The 12,606-nt window shown below is 42.1% G+C and overlaps 1 pseudogene; it reads right to left on the reverse strand.

The window, feature by feature from the left end:
* Window positions 1-1,413: 1,413 nt before the first annotated feature.
* On the reverse strand, window positions 1,414-10,280 carry LOC102847985 (annotated as a pseudogene).
* Window positions 10,281-12,606: the final 2,326 nt, after the last annotated feature.

The following is a 12,606-nucleotide window of genomic DNA, read 5'->3' on the forward strand; positions in this document are numbered from 1 at the left end:
TTTCCTGAGCCATGTTGTTTAGAAAGTGGATACTAGCTGTATCTTTTTCTTACTTGGTCTCTAATCTAGTATTTCTTCTCAATTCCAGTTTCTGCCCTGAAAATAATTGTGTTGCTAAATTCATAGCATGTACAATGACTTAACTGTTGCCCTCGCATTACAAGAAGGAATTCAGAATAATCCACCATTGTGGACTCATGTGACAGTATTTGATCATTTGCAAACTATAAGCCTAAAGAAGGAGGAGTTAGAAAGGTGATTTCATAATCACTCATCTGCAGCAAAAGAGACAATCTCAAATTATTTCCACAAATGTAATTACATTAGAAAGAATTCTCTATTGTGCATTATAATGTGTATTAAGTTTGTGATCTTAATTTTTGCTGTAATTACAGACTGTCTCCACAGTGTGTGATGGTGGAGAGCAATATCAGTCTTAGAAAATTGTGCTTAGACAAAGTGAATCAATTAGCAGTGCCTGAAATACACTTTACCTCCAACATTACAGTTAATAGTATTCTGTGAGGTAACTCAACTGATGATTACCCAGTGGGAAATCTCGCATCTTGACTTTCTAGTGTAGTTTCTCTTGTATTTCAGCTAGTAAATAATTTTAGCTTCATTATTTTTATGTTACAGAATAAACAATATAAAAAAACTACAGTAAAGATAAATTAAAATCTGTAAGCCGCTTTGGCACAAGAATAGAGAAGAAAATATCCTGGCAGTGATGTTAGAGGTTCTTCTTGTCAATGTTGTTGTTAGGGTAGAAGGTTTGCATGGTCTCTGTGTGCAAGCCTTCACCTAGAAGTCCTACAGCTCAGCTCAGGGAGCTCTGTCTTCTCTCCCCAACTCTGCTCAACAAACTTGTTCTAGTCAATGTTCAGATGAGAAAAGTCTTTACACAAAATGTAGTGATTTCGAGGAAAACAGTTATCGGTATCATTACCTGCAGCTGTTCTAACGGGAGCAACTCTACGCCTAATACACTTGGGTCAAAGAATTAAACAGTCTGTTCTGTATAAGGAAGGGGAGGGGAGGTGAAAAAAAAGACTTTGTTGAGTATGAAAATAAAGTACAAATTGGGAAACACAGAGAGTAAAACTAAAGAACCAAGTATGTAATATTCCAAGAGAGAGATGAGCTTTCATCCTGAAAACTGGGGGAAGGATGGCGTGACCATAGATTCAAAGCCCAGGGAACTTTGAATTGTGTACAGTCGTAAGAGGCAAGCAAGCTAAAATTCTGCAAGTCCGGCTCGTTTACTTTCAAGCCAACCTAGAAAAAATCTGAAGTATCCACATACATATTCTTTCTGGACAAACTGGTGACCCTCCTTACATTTCCTTCACAAACAGCTATCATTTGCTTTGAGTGATTAAAGTGCTACAGGAAGATTTTGCCATTAATACTCTAACTCCTGAAAGGCAGAAAAGAGGGTGCCTGACACACCCAAGTTTAATTAAAGGTGAGAATTTGTGCCGGATTCCTCAGTTTCCAAGTGCTCCCATCACACAAGATTTCAGCAAGGAAAAGACTACCATTTTTCTTGGACAAAAGGCCTCTTGAGACCTCAGTATCTTCGATGAAGTTAGGTGACACACAGACCCTTTCATTAATCTTGCTATGCCGTAGCCTCACCCAGAAACAATATCTAGATTTCAATCCTGTCGTTCCCTGAGCCCTTCTTATCCTCCAAGTGTGCTAACTCTGGCCAACACCAGAGCTCTGGTCCACATTTAAGAAAAATGAAAACTGCAGAGGGAATTGCAGGTCAAGGGTTCTACTCCTATTGGAGAGAAAGCAAGCTCGAAGCAGAAAGAGCACCTCAGGGTCTGCATGATTTCCTCTACCTGAAATGCCCTCTTCACAGTGTCTCGGCAAGTTCTATTCCTGCAGTGCACTGAAATCCAGTGCCCAGAACGGATCAATCCATTCCGACTAAGGAGATGTTAGCACTGGGCTTGCCCTAAGGAGTTCATTTGACCCAGGATAAACTCACAGAGATGAGACAAGTACCTCTAGGATGGGTGTAGAATCAGCTCCGCTAAGAGACTCGGAGGATGAAACCCCAGGTACCTGAGCATGGGCGACACTTGGCTCTTCAGTGAACTCCCAGAGCAGAGGTTTAAATTTAGAATCACTGGAATAAACATGACCTTGAGTCTTTACTGAGAACTTCAAGTCCCAAAGGCTCATAAGACGTCACACCTTTGTGCCTTCTCCTGAAGGGGGAAAGGAGTCCCTGAGCCTTTTCTCTAGAGAAGGGGAAGCAGTGTTTTGATTGTCTTTGGGGAAGATTTCTAGGGAACCAACAGAGTAGACTCTGATGCTGAATCTGTGCTGATTTCTAGATATCTAAAGGAGCTCTGGTGGCTTGCTGGGAAAGGAGTTGTGCTAACAAGTCAAAAGCAGGCAGTTCGAATCTACCAGTTGCTCATAGATGTTGCAATTGCACTAAGTGATTGTTCCAGCTTGACAGCTACGGAGATTGAATTTAGATATACTAATCAGAGGTCCTGTACGTGTGGGCCAGGAACCTCTGGGTATTAATTCCTGAGATCAGTTAAAAGGTACTTCAAGATTAAATATAACTATGTTCAATGCTGATGTCAGAGAGATCTTGGCTAAAATCAGATAATACCAGGAAGATATTTATTTATTTTTATGGACAATGTAAAGTCATCTGACTGTGTGGATCATAACAAATAATGGCTAACACTGAGAATAATGGGAATCCCAGAATCCTTAACTGTGCTCATGAGAATCCTACACATAGACCAAGAAGCAGTTGTGTTAACAGAACCAGAAAATGCTATATGGTTTAAAATAAAAAAGGTATGAAGCAGAATTATGTCCTTGCTCCATATCTGTTCAACCTGTATGCTTAGCAAATCATTCAAGAAGTTCGACTGAAGAAGAATGTAGCACAGGAAGGAATAGTCATCAATAATCTGTGCTTTGCAGATGACACAATCTTACTTGCTGAAAGTGAAGAAGACTTGAAACACTTGCTGTATAAGATCAAAGACCCATCAATATGGGTTACATCTTAATATTAAGAAAAAAATCCTCACCACTGGACCAACACACAATATCACAGTAGGAGAAAAGATTGACATTGTCCACAATTTCCTATTGGTTGGCCACAGTCAACAGGCATGATAGAGCAGTCAAGAAATCAAAAGATGTGTTGCGTTGGGAAAATCTAACCAGGACTTATCCAAAGGGCAAAAATGTCAGTTTAAAGACTAAAGGGGGCCTGATCCAAGCTGTAGTATTTTCAGTTGCTTCTTGTGCATCTGAAAGTTGCACAATAAATATGGATGCCAGTGTGGAAAAAAAAATCAGTGCCTTTTAATTGTGGTGTTGGAGAAAGAAGAGTACTGAACATCCAGGAACAGCAGAAAGAACAAGCAAGTCCAAGTTAGAGGCAGTAAAGCCGGATGTTCCTTAGAGGCAAGGACACCGAGACTTTATCTCATACCTTCTTCATGTTTTCAGGAAAGGCTTGTTTTTTGGGGGGAAAAATCATTATGCTGGAAGAGGTGGGAGATCAGAACAAGAAAAGAAAACCCAAAACGTCAACAGATGTACTGAGGCAGTGACCAGAACAATGCACTGGGGCACGAAGAGAATGTGTGGACGGAGCAAGGTCGAGCAAGGCTCAGGTCTGTTGTTGGGAGGGTTGCTGTGAGTGGTGGTCGACCGGATGGCATCTAATACCTACAGAATTTTCATGACAGTGTTAATATACATTTTTACTACCTTTGTCTCATAAGTGTTCATGGGATTTCCAGAGACTGTATGATGTGCGAGACTGCAGCCAATTGAATACAAAAGAGATGAACTCTGGTTTTATGTTAATTGAAACATTAAGACATGTTGCAAAAATGTAAACCAATGTGACTTTCACTGTCCTTTTTGTTTCAGAATAGATTGTTTTTCTCTAAAAATTATATATATATAAATATAGATCTATCTATCTCTATCCCTATGTATATCTAAAAGCATATAATAGATTTCATTTTAATTAGTAAAAATAACAATTAGGGGGTGGGAAGATGAAGGAATAGGTAAGGTGCAAAGGGGGCTTGAGGAGATGAGGAAACAAAGGTAATAAATCAATAATGATTAATTATGTAAAACACAAAGGATTATATAAAACAAAATGTATATGAATGATTGTATAAAAGTGAATGATTATATAAATAAATAATAAAAGTATTTTTAAAAATTAACTGTTATGTTTTAACTTATAAATATCAACAATGTACTCACATAACATATACTTGTGTCCTCATTAATTATTCATAGCGAAATGTTCAGGAATTCACCCATTTCCCTATTTAAAACTCAGTGACATTGATTCTACTTTTCCATCATTCTTACTATACTTTTCAATTGTTTTTTTCCAATTATTCTACCATCACATTATAAACTCAGTGCCTCTTAAACAAACATTCAGAAAAGCCCTCTTTCCTCCTGTTCGCTATCCCTGGAAACCATTAAAAATATTTTGTTTCAATATATTTACTTATTGATTAAAGTACTATCATACAACATCTCCGCGTTGTTGTTGTTGAAGATCTGCAGTGCGCTACACCCAGGCTGCTGAACTAAAAGCTCCCGACCCTTACCTTGGAGGCACCCTCAGCAGAGGATCTTCCTCCAGGAAGATTTATACCTCAGGAATCCCGGGAAGGGCTGCCATGAGTTAGGATTGACCATGGCCATGGCTGGGGTTGGGCTCAGAATGACAAATGAGAAACTCTGCTGGCACAGTGGTTAAGGTATTCAGTTGTTAATCAAAAGACTGGTAAAGGTAGCTGGGTTTTATGAAGAGAAATGTAGCATCAGGATTGAAGGAACACTCATTAACAACCTGTGACATACCGATGATGACACAACCTTGCTTGCTGAAACTGAAGAGGACCTGAAGCGCTTGCTGCAGAAAGTCAAGGACTATAGTCTTCAATATAGATTGAACCTTAACATCAAGAAGACAAAGATTCTCATCACTGGGCCAGTTGGCAGAACCATGACAGATGGAGAAGAGATTGAAGTTGTTGACAATCTCATCTTGCTTGGTTCCACAATCAACACTCTTGGCACCAGAGTCAGGAAATCAAAAGATGAATTGCACTGGGAAAATCTACCGCCAGGGACCTCTCCAGAGTGCTGAGGAGCAACAACGTCAGTCTAGAGACTAAGGAGCACCTGATTCAGGCCATGGACGTCACAGGCCATGGACCTCACAATCCCAGATAAGATGGATTGACACAGTAACTGGGATAATAAGGGTAGGTGAGACTTGCTCAGGATAGGGTAGGCTTCAGACCCTATGTTGTACATAGGTTCTCTGTGAGTTGCAGGCAATTCAGTGGCACATAACAACAACAACAATCAAAAGGCTGGCAGTTTGAACCCATCTACCACTCCATAAGATGGCATAATCTCTATTTCTGTAAATATTTACAACCTCAGAAACCCATTAGCGTTTCTCCTCTGTCCTTCAAAGTCACTGTGGGTCAGAACACTCAATGGCAATTAGCTTAAGAGCAAATGATATTGAACCTCTTTTCATATTCGTGTTAGTCATTTCAATATTTCCTGTGTAAGCTGTTTATTCATGTCTTTTCATCCTTTCTTGATTGGGTTGTTTGGCTTTTGACCATTGTATTGTAGAAATCGTGCATTTATTTTTAATACAGGTTCAAGACTAGACATACAGTTCCTAAAAGTTTTCTTCTATTTATTCTATTGCATTGTCTTTTCACTTTGTTGATAAAATCTTTCAGTGTGTAAAAGTATTTTCTTTTTAAGTTGTTGTTATGTGTCATTGAGTACAACTCATAATGACCCTGTGAACAACAGATCTGAACCCTGTCCTGTGCCATCCTCAAAATCTCTGATACAGTCAAGCCCATTGCTGCAGACACTGTGTCAATCCTGGTTGAGGGTCTTCCTCTCCTTTGTCATCTCTCCATCTTTCCAAGCATGCTGTCCCTCTCCAAGGAACAGCCCCTCCTAGCAACATGTCCAAAGTATGTGAGATGAAGCTTCAACATCAATGGCTCCTAGAAGCACTCTGGATGCACTTTCCAAGACATATCTGTTTGTTCTTTTGGAAGTCCATGGGATTTTCAGCACTTTTCTCCAACACCACAGTTCAAAGCCATTAATTCTTCTGTCATCCTTATTCATTTTCTAGCTCTCAGATGCAAAACAAGTGACTAAAAAGATCATGGTCTGAATCAGGTACCCCTTAGTTGTCAAATTGTCATCATTGCTCCTCTGTAGATTGAAGAGGGCCCTGTGTACAGTGTTTCCCAGTGCCATTATCACCTGACTGCTGGCATCAAGTATATTGATTGTGGGTCCGAGTAAGATGAAGTTGTTGACAATCTCAATCTTTTCTCCAAGATCATGATGTTACCTATCAATCCGGTGGTGAGGATTTCCCAGTTCTCTATCTTATCTACACATCTCTACATTATGAGAGTGTCATATAGAATCTCAGTGGTTGTGCACAATTCTATCAACAATGAAACAGGAGAATAACTATAAAGTAAAAATGCTAACATAGGCAGAATAAATGTGCTTAGAATTTTGGAAGAGAAAGAAATTTGGTGCAGGTAGATTGATAGGTGGGAGACTAGAATTAAATACTGACAGATACATTTTTTTAAACTGGACTACAAAATAATAAGAAGAACATTTAGAAATTTGCTTTGGAATTCGAAGATACTATTGTAACAGTCATGTTCTCAAAGTTTCATCAACAAACAAAAATTAAAATTCCTGTTTTTATTTTATTACTTTTAGAAGTTAGAAAGACATCATGTATCTAAATTGGCAATGAGTAATTAATTTTATTCTCATTCATTTTTTTAATAAATGCTTTGCTGTTGTTGTTAAGTGTCATCGAGTCATAGGCAACTTATAGTGACCTTATGAACGAAAGACCTGGACACTTGTATAACTTCCATCCTTTATCCATGTTCATAGGGTCTTTGGAGGCAAGCTATTCGGAAGTGGATGCCACTCCTGCTTCCAAGCTTGTTTTAATTGGGGAGCTCCACTAAACACTGTCCACCATGGGTAACCATTATCGCATTTAACACATCAGTGTCCCCATGTTCAGCTTCACAGTAACCATGAGTTACCTCTGTACAGCAAATGGACAGTCCAGTGCTATATGACCTAGAAGAATGTTTGACAAAAAACAATTAAAAACAGGCCTGAGGGCCGCAGGCCTGAAAGCCCTACAGGATTTTAAAGTCATACCTAGAGCAGGCCTCAGCCTTTGCCCCCAGTCAGAACAGTAACACACAACAAATAGACCCCAGAAACTTCCCTTGCCTGACTGCCACCAAGGCGCGACCACCATCACAACATCAGCCAGCCACCCAGCCAACTTCCAGAGTGGACGGAGACTCCAAAAGCCTCAGGCCTCAGGCCAGCCCACTGCCTCATCAAGGAGATTTTAAAGTCACACCCTCGAGCAGGCCAGCTATCGTCTAGTGAAGACATTCTTCTTATGAAAAGACATAAAAATGATATTTCAAATGAGACCTTGCAGAGAAATTGATTTATGGAATATATTCCTGTCTGGGAACTGGAAGAAGTGATAAGAAAAATATTATTATATCATGTGAGAAGGCTAGAAATGAGCACATTCATCTCAAAACTGTCTCTGGAGAACCAGAAAGGGAGAAGGAAACATTAACAAACATTACTATACACAAGTTAAATCAGACAGGCTTCAAATGTTGTTATTGAAGAAAAAGAACCTTAGCTCTGAATTTCAGAGCATGTCTCAGCTTTAGAATTATCCTGAGTCTTTATATGGTAAAGGTCTTATCTCTTAAAAGAACTCCAACTCATTCTGGTGTTTACGTAGTGAGAATGCTTCCTCACAAAATTACCATCTGCTACCAGATCCTGTCCAGGGACCATAACACAGACTGACTTGAGAATGTCTGTGAACAGAGGATTGAAGCCCAGCTTATTTTCAAGAAGAAACAAAGAAAATGCTTCTAATAAAGCAAATGTAGTATTTTTTAAAAAAAATACAAGTAAACACTAAATTCACTGGCGTCAACTCAGTTCTTAACGAGAGCAGAGTGGCCAGCCTATCCCTCAGAGTGGCTGGTGAGTGTGAATGAAGACGACGGCCTTTGGTCAGCAGGACAACAAGCCCCACCCTGCACTGTTGTAAGAAGCGCCTTCGTAAGAACTAAGATACTGATAAATGCAGGATTAATAAAATGAAACAGTACCCATCCACCGCCTCTGTCCTTTAGCCATTGAGGTGCTAATGTTCCAATCCAAAAATCTCTGTTCTTATTCCCAGGGCTCAGATTTATATTCATGGGGCACTAGATGGGGGGGGGGGTTGCTCTGATCCTGATTATGACAGCTCAGTCCTGGATCTTCATAGTTCATCAGATACTCACCCACCCAAACCCACTGTCATTGAATTGACTCTGACTCCTGGCCACCATCTGTGGGGGTTGCAGAGCTGAATGTCTTAAAGGGAAGACACTGCCCTTTGGATGGACAGAACTTGTAACTCATTACCCCAGCACAGCTCCTATGAGTTTTCTAGACGTGATCACTTTAGGAGTCATCAAGGTAGGAATGCTCACCCTACAGTGGTTCCCGATGTCCCCCAGTATCTCCCTTTGAACATCTCTGGTCACATGGTCTGGTCTCTAGGAGCTGCCCAGATATGGTCTCTAATTTAGCATCTGCTAGAACAAGACTAGCCTCCAGATTAGAAAATGACTTTGCAAACTAAGAAATTGTGTTCTAATCCCAAAGGCATGCAGTTCTAATCTGCCCGCTGCTCCTTGGAAGAAGGATGAGAAAACTCTTCCCATGTGATTGTTTGGCTCTAAAAACTCACTGTAGGGTCAATTACGGGTGAGTTCCAACTCAGTGGCACACAACAACAACAACCACAATTGCCACCAGGGCTAACCTGGAGAGTCTACTAGTGTGTGAATGAAATCATATCGGGGCACAGCCACACTCACCCACTTACATACTCTCTGTGACTTTTTATCACCAGAGTGTGCTTATAACAGAGGTTCATACACCCTGTAGAATCTTAAGTGTTAATCACACGGTTTTTTAGACTTTAAGTATACTGCTTTTTCTGTCTTCTCTAAGAATCAATGTAATCTCGAAGTTAAAAGGTTATCGCTTTTATTTTTCTAGAAAGAATACAGTTTCCGTTTTTATGCTTCTATATTATAACATCTGCAGGTCCATTTATTCCAGAGCATGACAACAAATTCCAACATCTGTCTCCCATGAAGCAGCCCGCCACACGGCTCTCATGCTGGCCTTTCCTTGTGCAGTGCTCTCCGGAGGGCGCCCTTCACCTCTGCGTTCCTCAGGCTGTAGATCAGGGGGTTCAGCATGGGGTTGAAAAGGCTGTAGAACAGGGAAAGGACCTTCTGCTGCTCCTCGGGGTGGCTGGACTTGGGGGCCATGTACATGACGATGGCACTGCCAAAGAAGAGCCCCACCACGCAGAGGTGGGAGGAGCAGGTGGAGAAGGCCTTTCTGCGCCCCTCCCCAGACTGGATCCTCAGGATGGCGACGAGGATGCGGGTGTAGGAGACCAGCACCAGGCAGAGGGGCCCCACCAAGATAAACACACAGGCTGCGAAGATGACCACTAGGTTGAGTCTAATGTCCGCACAGGCCAGCATGAGGACAGAGAGGATTTCACAGAAGAAGTGGTTGATCTCGTGGGGTCCACAGAAGGGCAGCCGCAGGAGGAGGACCACGTGGACCAGGGCCAGGAGGAAGCTAAATGCCCAGGTGATAATGGCCAGTGTGACGCAGACCCTCCAGCTCATGATGACAGAGTAATGGAGGGGGTGACAGATGGCCACGTACCGGTCATAGGACATCACCACCAAAATCAGGCACTCGCAGTGAGCCAAAGCCAGGTACAGAAACACCTGCATTATGCAAGGGACAAAAAGGATGGTTCTTTTCTGGACCACCAGGTTTGCCAGCATCTTGGGGACGTTGTTGGTCGCATAGGACATGTCAACGACCGCCAGGTGGGAGAGGAAGAAGTACATGGGGGTGTGCAGTCTGGGGTCCAGCCAGATGAGTGCTACGATAGTCCCATTCCCCAGCAGAGTGAAGGCGTAGAACAGTGAGAAGAGCCCAAAGAGGAAATATTCCAGGGCTGGGTCCACCTGGAATCCCAGCAGGGTGACCTCTGAGATCCACGTCTGGTTGCCTCCCATGTTCACATTTGCAGCAGGAGGGTCAGAGCTGTGGAACAATCACAGACACAAAGCTTACTGGGTGTTGTAAACCGACAGCATTTACAAATGAGTAGCTGAGGATGGACTTTTTTATATTTCATTTGTAGATATGTTGTCAATTAGCTCAGTGTGTCCCTAAAAGTGGAGAAAATCCTCCTTGCTCAATGAAATGATAGGAATAAAGCACATATTGTTTTTCATGCTTCTACCACACTCTTAAATCACATATGTATTAAGATGCTCACAGTATGAATTTACATGATGAAAGTCACCCAAGCGTCAAGGACTCTCCTTCATAGGGTCACTATGAGTCGCCTGCGACTCAACAGCACTTAACAACAACAAGATATAAAGATGGATTGACTCAGTGACTGGAGAAATGGGATTGGGTCCCTTGGAGGTGATGAGATTGGCTCAGGATAGGGCAGGTTTCAGAACTACTGTGATAGGTGTGTTATGAGCCACAGGCGACGCAACGGCACATAACAGCAAGATAGAGAGGAAGACCATCAACCAGATAGATTAAAACAGTGACTGTGGCAGTGGGCTTGAGTGTGCCAGAGATTGTGAGGATGGCGCAGCACAGGACAGGGTTCAGATCTGTGGCTCAAAGGATCAGTATAGGTTTTACTCGATTAGATGGCGTCTAACAACAACAGGAAGATTTAAAACTGTCTATAAATATCCTAAGTTGGTCTACGATGAGTTTGTTTAGATAAAAGAAAATGTCACATTAATAAAATCTCAGTAAATTGGTTTTGGGATGTAAGTAAGTATTAAACAACCTCTTCATTTTCTAAAATTGAAAATAAGATTCAGCATAACAACTAAACTCTAAAATTGAAGGGGAAAAGGTAACAAGCTAATCTTCGTTAGACATGATACCTAACAAGCCTTAATTACATCTCCACGTGAGAAAATTACACAGAAACCCTAGACTTCATTCAGCTCACTGAACTAGAGAAGGCAGAGGTGTTGAGATCAGAACTAAGAATATAGTCGAGGCAGATGTTTATGACTGGAATCAATGAGCTGTCAGAACAGTGAGCAGGTACTGATATACGTAGAATCAGTACTTTGGGTACATGTGTGACATCCAAAGCACTGGACTCTGAGTACATGTGTGACATCAGAGAAAAGGGCCCAGAATGAGAACTGCCTACTACACTTTGAACTTTACGATGTCATCATCGTACATTAGCTGGGACTCCAGCCCCAGGGCACGCCCAGACGAGGAAGCCATAAATATGACCTCACCTCACTGGCACGCTGCCTTCTCCACATTTCCTTTCCGAGGGAGGCCCAGCCCTTCCTATGGACAGAACGTTTTAATAAACCTGTCTTTACTTTTCACCTTCTTTTCTGCCTCCTCGCTTTACGTCTCGACCCTGAGCTCTAACAAAGGAACTTGAGCCTACACTTGAATGTTCTGTGAGCCTGCTCTCCTGCTCCGAACTGTCCGCCCTGGTGCTCAGGCACCGTCCCTGCCTCTATTCTCTTCTGCATGACACACTGCCTTTGCCTGTGTGAGAAGGGTGAACTAGGGCATTGGCTGCACAGTGACAGAGCCAGAGCTTTCCTACTCAGACTGTCCCTGAGAACACTGAACTCTCCCAGCTGAAGCCTGGACTGCCCAGGGCCCAGCGTGTGCAAAGGCAAACCTACACCTCGAGCCACCAACGGCCTCCACAACCATCTCAGATCATGCAAACCTCCGATTCCAGCTACTAACGGCCTCCACAACCATCTCAGATCATGCAAACGTCCACCTCCAACCACCAGCAGCCTCCACCCAGGGCCGCTCAGCCATCGCAGACCATTGCACTCTCATCAGAAGCAACTCACAGCTCACCCTCCAGGAGGGTTTCAAACACTGTCAGTCACAAGGGAGGAGATTGCCCACGTTTCTCCTTGGAACCACTGGTGGAGTGGAATCACCGGTGACATCATTAGCAGGACAACCCCCTGTGGACACATATGCCACCAGGGCTCACTACAAAGCACAAACGTGGTTGGGGTTTTTCACAAGAATGAAAACTTTACTTCAATGTCTCTAACAAGTTTAGATATAAGAACAAAGTCCAAGTTATGGTCACACTTTTGTCTTCAGTCTTCATATTAAAAGTGTTTCTCTGAAGTCTCACAGACTCCCCTCTACCCAGCACATTAATGTTGTATCACCCTGATTCTCCAGACCTAAAAGAATGTTTATGTTCTTATCTCTGTGCTTTGCCATGACTGCATTGAAAGAAAAGAAATGAGTCTAGGCATCATATAATGATTATTTTTATCTTATTCTAGATTA

The sequence above is a fragment of the Elephantulus edwardii genome, unplaced genomic scaffold, assembly GCF_000299155.1.
Source record: "Elephantulus edwardii isolate Elephantulus edwardi_28Jun2011 unplaced genomic scaffold, EleEdw1.0 scaffold00055, whole genome shotgun sequence".
NCBI classification, from domain to species: Eukaryota; Metazoa; Chordata; class Mammalia; order Macroscelidea; family Macroscelididae; genus Elephantulus; species Elephantulus edwardii.